The sequence below is a fragment of the Tupaia chinensis genome, unplaced genomic scaffold (genome assembly GCF_000334495.1).
Source record: "Tupaia chinensis unplaced genomic scaffold, TupChi_1.0 Scaffold000564_1, whole genome shotgun sequence".
Classification (NCBI taxonomy): domain Eukaryota; kingdom Metazoa; phylum Chordata; class Mammalia; order Scandentia; family Tupaiidae; genus Tupaia; species Tupaia belangeri.
This window is the reverse complement of record NW_006160077.1, coordinates 599,219-606,917: the sequence shown is the minus strand read 5'-3', so window position 1 is coordinate 606,917 and position 7,699 is coordinate 599,219.

Genomic DNA, 7,699 nt, shown 5'->3' with positions numbered 1-7,699 from the left:
ACTTGATTGTTCCACTTACTTAACTTTGTAAGTTGAATAACTTGTGATGTTCAGTGAAGCACTACTTGAACTTCAAGTTTTGGAAGCAGTTTAACACTGTATTACAGTTGGCGTTTAGAAATGTAGCTTACTTTCTAAGATAAGTATGTAGTTTTTCAGCCAAAATCTGTAGTTTTCTTTGGAGTATCAGAAAGATCTTTGGCAGAATGACTCCACTCATGGAGTTGATTTTCACACCTAACAAACTTTGTTAGGTTTATCCCTAGGTATCTTATACACCTTGTGGCTATGGTGAAAGGGATTCCTATCTTCAGCTCTGCTTCATTCAACTTGTTCTTCATAAATAGAAATGCTATAGATTTTTGGATATTGATTTTGTATCCTGCCACCTTACTGTATTCACTTATTACTTCAAGAAGTTTTTTCATGGATACCTTTGGTTCTTCTAAGTATACTATCATGTCATCTGCAAATAAAGATATTTTCAATTCTTCTTTGCCTATTCGAATACCTTTAATATTGTTCTCTTCTCTGATTGCAATAGCTAAGACTTCCAGTACTATGTTAAAGAGCAGTGGAGAAAGTGGGCAGCCTTGCCTAGTACCTATTTTTAGAGGAAAAGCTTTCAGCTTTTCCTCATTCAGTATAATGTTAGCTGTAGGTTTTTCATAGATGGCTTTTATTGTGTTCAGAAACGACCCTTCTATACCAATCTTACTGAGAGTCTTAATCATAAAAATATGTTGTATTTTATCAAATGCTTTCTCTGCATCAGTTGAGATGATCATACGGTTTTTATCTTTCTTTCTATTAATGTGGTATATTACATTTATGATCTTGCAAATATTGAACCACCTTTGCATACCTAGTATAAAACCTACCTGGTCATGATGAATGAGAGGCACAGTTTTAATGCTCCACTCAAGCAAAGCTGGATCATATGGCAGATAGTAGATTTGGTGTCTTGGTCAATCTGTACAAGCTGGGTACAGTCATGATTCTGATGACTGAAGGACTGTAGTGGGAAGATTGTTGTGTGAAATCCTAATGAGGGTGGTTGTGTCTCTCCAATGAAAGAAAAAAGTCATCAGAAAATATTAACACTACACAATTTTCTAATATGTGTTAATGCTATGTGACAAAACTCCCTGATTTCCTCATGCCAAAGTTTCAACTTAATGTATATACAAGAAAACCCATGCATTTGTGCTCTTTTTCACTCTTTTTTTCTTTTTTATGGTGCTTGAAATTAAACAGCCTATTCTCTGCAAGTCCATCTATGTGGTTCCTTAGGCATTCTGTCTTTGCTCAAATTGTTGGAAGATAGTGGTTTGTTACATGGTTTTTGTATTTGAGTCTAATGCACATTCTAACATGAAGAGGCAATGCATTACTGTGTAGCTGCAGTTTCTGGAGAAGTTGATATTTTATGAATTGTATTTTCAGATCTAAAACAAAATTTGTTTCTTGGACCAGTAGTTGATGTAATGGCTATGTTGCTGGACTCCCATGTAGTTGACCACGGTTTGAGTCCCTGACCTGGTAGCTTAAACTCACACTGGGCGTGTGTGCATGAATGCTCAAGATCTTGAGAGGAGAATAGAGGAGAAGGGATCATGGCATGGCCATCCACCCTGGGGAGTGACTTCTCTCTTTCTGTCTCTCTGTCTCTCTCTGTCTTTCTGGCAAGCACACACATCCAATAGCAAAAACCTCTCCTCCCTCAAAATAAAATAAAGTAAAATATAAATAAATAAAAATAAAAATAAAATTTACTTCTAAATTTCAAAGAAAATGAAACAAACAAACAAAAAAACATTTAAGGCCAAGCCTGGTGGTGTAGTGAGTAGTAAACTGAACTGTTGTGCTGGAAACCACATGGCTGACTATGAGTTGGGATCCTGGGATGGGCTGGAAAATACAATATTATGCTGTTTTTTGAGTATTACACTTTGAAATATATTTTGAGGTGAAGTCGTGAGATGTCTTCAAATTTATTTATGTATTTATTTTTGCACAATATTGTCTTAGCAATATGGGGTCTTTTATGATTGATTCCATACAAATCACGTGATTGTGTTTTCTTCTATTTCTGTAAAGAATGGCATTATTAGTTTAATACAAATTGCGCTGAATTTATTAATTATTTGGAGTAATATTGACATTTTACTTAAATTGATTCTTCCAATCCAAGAACTAGGATGTTTATCCTTTTTTTTTTTTTTTGGTATCTTTTTCAATTACTTTCTCCAATTTTTAGTTTTTCATTTTAGAGATCTTTTACCACTTTGGTTAGATTTATTTCTAAGTATTTTATTTTATTTGTGTGTATGTGTTGTAAATGACATTGCTTTCTCTAATTATGCCTCAAAATTTATTGTTAACTATAAAAAAGAGCTGTAGCTTTTTATATATTGACTTTGTATTCTACAAATTTATTGAATTAATTTACCATTTTTAAGTTTTTTTCATAACTTCTTTAGGATTTTCAGTGTATATAACAATTTCTTCTGCAAATGGGGATGATACAATTTCTTCTTTTCCTAGTTAAATATTTTTTTATTTCACTCTCTTGTCTGATGGGTTAGTACTTCCAATACTATATTGAAAAGAAGTGGAGAAAACAGACATACTTCTCTTGTTTTAGTTTTTACTGGGAAAATTTTCAACTTTTCCCATTCAGTATGTTAGCTATGAATTTATTATTTTTGGCTTTTATTGCATCAGGAAATATACTCTCTATATTTATTCATCTCTATTTTCTTTCCTAAGTAAGGAAATATTTTCATAAGCATTTCTTAATAAGCTGGTATAATGCTAGTGAATTCTTTGGTTTTTGATTATGTGGTTATGATAAGGAACCAGTCTCAATGGTTAAATGTCATCCAGCGAAGGCCAAGGGATCCCTTGTCAGACGGTATTGTAAAGGGAATTACAGCATTCTTATTAAGACAGAATTAAAAAAAAAAAAAGCCAACTTAGGCAGTTTCAAAGGTTTATTCTAACTACTTTTTATGAAATAGAAAATGCAGCATTTTTCTTCTCTTCTGACACATGATGAGAGAAAATTGCTTATATAATTAAAATGACATACGATGAGAGAAAATTGCTTATATAATTAAAATGTTTTCACGTATCTAAAAACCCAATATGTAAAATATATATAAAAAAATAAAATCAAAGTATCTTTAGTTTCAGCCTAGGAGGTGGCACAGAGGTTAGTTAAGGTGACTGGAACTTACATGGCCAACTGAGCAGTTTGAGACCTGGACCCTTTGACTCAAAAAATATGCCAGACAGGTATGCACACATATATGTATGCCCAAAATCTGGAGAAGAATGGAGGAGAAGGGACTGCGGTGTGGCCATGCCCCCTGGGGGGATGATTTTTCACTTTCCTCTTCTCTCTCTGTCTCTTAGTCTTTCTCCCTGGGGAGTGCACACAAACTAGAGTAAAACAAAACAAAATGAAATGTTTATTTTGTTGCACAATACTTTCAAATTCTAGGAATCAATTTTTTCACGTGATGCACTTACCATGCATATAATAATTTACATATTTTGGGAGATGCAATGTGATATTTTTGGTACATAAACACAATATATGTCAATTAAATCTGTGTAGTTTTTATATCCATCATCTCAACAATTTGCCATTATTTTGTACTGGTAATGATCAAAATCCTCTTTTTAAGCACTCTGATTTGTGAACTTTTTGAAGATCTCTCATAAATAATGCTCATCAATATATGGCAGAAACTGAAAAATCTGGAGTTATTAGAACATTGAGAGCAACTATTGATCCTAGAGGCAGTGTGGGAGGAGGATGGGAAATAGAGGAATGTGAGAAGGGAGAAAATCATGGGGCAGAAAAAACTATTTAAGGGACAAAAAATTGGAAAATTATCTGCTGCTGATAATGTGTATTGTAGTAACTTTGACTGGATTAATATACAGTATATTCATGCAGGGAAAACTAACTTATATACTGTAATGGTACATGGTGATTAAATGTAAAAAACAACAACAATAATGAAAGAATATTGATATTAAGAACAGTTTTTATGTTAATTCATGGCTTCTGAATTCATCATCAGCACAGAAATAAAACAAAAAAGGATGAATGTGACTGAATTCTAATTCTAATGGTACCTATATGGAATCATCAGATGTAGGAAATTATATTCTTGGTGTTACTTATCACCTATGTTGTCACTGTCACAGAAAATGTGCTCACCTTTGTCTGCAGCCAGACTTCAGACTCACCAAATGTGTTTCTCTTAGGCTTTCTTATCTTTGATAGATGCATTCTATTCCTCTCCCACAATCTCTAAAATGCAAGCTAATTTGCCCTCTGAGACAAAAACTATCTGCTGCAATAACCGCATGACACAGATTTTGGTAAACACTTCTCATATGCTTTGGAGATTTTCTTTCTTGTGGTTATGGCCCATGGTCATTATGTGACCATCTGCAGAGTTTTGTACTATTTGACCATGATGAATCACCCTTCATGGTGCCTCCTGCTGGAGTGTGTTGGGAAGTGAATTTTCTTCACTCTATTTCTAGTTACACTCTGGCTCTCTTTCTGTGGTTGCCAACATCATGGATCACTTCATCTGCAACATTTGTCTCTGGCACACCTTAGCTGCATGGACACTTTCTTGGATGATCTTTTGACTGGCCGCCAATAGTGAGGTAATCCTTTTGTAATATTGCTGTCCTCTAGGGTCATTCTGCACTCTTCAAGTTCTCAATGTTCTGCAGAGAGGAAAAAGGCCCTTTGTATCTGTGTCTTTCCCATCACATTTATTAGTTCCTTGTGTCCTCTGTTTTTATGTATCTGTGACCAATAACCACCTCTCTCATGAATAAAACCCCTCACAGTATTTTTCTTGTTGTTCCTTTTTATTAATAAAAATATTTTTATTAATTTTAATTTTATTTATTCACTATACATTATCACAGCATACATAATGAGATTTCCCATTCAGAATACACTGTATATTAGCTCAATCAAGCACATCAACATAGGTGTTATCGTCAACAGAAATTTTCCATTTGTTGTTTCCTATATATTTTGTTTTTTTTTTTTGCCATCCTTGGTTCCTATCTCTCACTCTCTGCTGTGTCCCACCCTCCTCCCACACTCTCTCTGGTATCCATGGTTGCTTTCTATGCCTTTTTCCCCATTTTATTGATTTGCTAATGAACTTAATTAATCTAAATAATTCCACTAACAAGCGCAGCTGATATATACATAACCATGAACATAAGTCTGACTTTGGGCATAAACATCAGTGCGTAGAATGAACATACTATAAAGTAGCACCTAGCTGGGGCTATATAGTTTACTGCAGTCATCAAATATGCATTTTTTTTTCCTGAAACCTTTTTTTAAATTAATTAATGTGCATTCATCCCATAATCATTGTCACTGCATACGAAAAGTGGTTTCTCATCCAGAATATACTGCATAGTGGCTTAATCATGTATATATGTTATCATCAATAACTTTCCATTTCTAATATTTTAAGATACTGTATATACTCCTGTCATTCTCACGTTAAATCCCCATTATTCATACAGTAAGAACGCAGAGGTAAAAATTGCCATTAGAGTGTTATTACTCAGGAATATAATTGCACATTTGATATAATATGAAGATTTTATTTCTATCATGATTTTTAGAATATTTATTACCATATGTTAAAACTTTTCCCACATCACTCATCTGACTCTTACAACACTTTTGCAGGGTCAGAATTATGATTATTCATTTTTGCAGATGAAGGAGAATGAAGTTCAAAAAAGTTAAATAACCAGCCCAATGTCAGATATGGAGCTAGTGTTAAGATTTGCATTCATCTAGATCTAAATTTGATGCTTTTCCAATTATTACAAAGGGTATCAGAAAAAAGGTAGAATTTAGAGAATTACTTTTCTTTTGTATTTACTAATACTTTTTTTGGCACGCACTCAAATATCTGTAGGAATTCCTAAATTTAAGTGAATTTCTTGCTTTTAGAAATAATTTTATCTATTGATATGTGTTTCTTTTAGTACATAATTCAGGTCACAATTAGTGATTATTTAAAAGTAATGAGAACTATGAAGGATAAGTTGATGAATTAAATAAACAAAAATTTTGGAATGTCAGATAGTTACCTACCACTATGTTTAATTTATACAATTAGCAAATATCTAGATTTTATGCTGAGTTGATTCGTTATCAAATATTTTAATTTATAAGTGGTGGACTGTGTTTTTTTTTTTCTCTCTCTTTTGTTTTTGTCTTGATACACTGATTTGTCTTCATGTAGGCTTAAGAAAGGAGTTAAAAAATTAAAGATGAATGTTGTATAAGTTCTCTCTAATGTTGATTTAAGAAATGTAAAATAATTGGATTGTTGGCAAGGTTTGTTAATGATAGTGAAATACACTGGAGATCTAATTAGCCACAGCTAAGAAACTTTAATTAGTCACAGCTAAGAAACTTTACAGAATTTGCTGGCAAATAGGGTATGTGATAGAACTTTGTAAGGCTCAAGAGAAAGGCATTATCCAAAGGCGTCATTTAAATATCAGCAAAGACTTATTGTAGCAAAATCAATTGATGTTTTTAATCTTACAGCTTTACTTGGTGAACTAACAACTGTCTGTTCTCCTGGCTATGAAACTATGTCAAACAGGTTGACAGGTGAGATTTTTAAAAATATCATAGAATTATAAAATTTCAGAAGTAAATGAACATTAAAAAATCATATAATCATCCCTCTTCCCCACCAGTCTGAGGTTTAAATCTCTTTTTCAACTTGTCAAGCATTAAGACAGAGCAATTATAATTCTACCAATTTAGAAGTAAACATATTTAGGGATCTTTCTTTGATATGTATTTAAATTAGAATCATGTGACATATATATGTTTGCATCAAAAATTTTCACACTTAATATTTACAACTTGAGAATTATCCTGATATTACTCAAATTTTAAAAATGTTTCTACTAATAGCTACAAAGTACTCTAAGAAATGAACTATATTTATCCTGTTTCTCTAACACTGGAAATTCCATACAGTTTCTCACTTTGTACAGTTCTTAATATTTGTTTTGAATATCTTTCCACATAAAATTTTTCTCTTTTTAAAATATTTCCTTTGAGTTTATTCCCAAAAACAGTATTATGAAGTCAAAGGGAAGAGACTTTATAGTTATATTTGAGTCACTTTCCTTTATTTATTTATTTTTAAATTTTTCTTTCTGTACACCATTCTTTTTTCAGATCTGTTTGGGAGCCAATAAAAGGATAAGGGAATGTAGCTAAGCTGTTACAATTTGTTTCCACATATGTGTTAGATTTTCTATCTCTAGGGACCAGCAGTATCGGGTAATGGCTATGTCGCTGAACTCTCATGTAGTTGACCGTGGTTCAGGTCCCAGACCCGGAGGCTTAAACTCATGCCAGTCTCCTGTGTGTGTGTGTGCCCAGGATCCCTAGAGGAGAATGAAGGAGAAGGTATTGTGACATAGTCATCTTCACTCAGGGAGTGATTTCATGTTTTCTATCTCTCTGTCTCTCTCTGTCTTTCTGGTGAGTGCAAGCACTCTATAGGAAAAACATCTCCAAAAAAAAAAAGGATTTTTCATTTGAATAATTAAAACATGAAGGTTTTTATTCATTTATCTTTGAAAGGGAAAG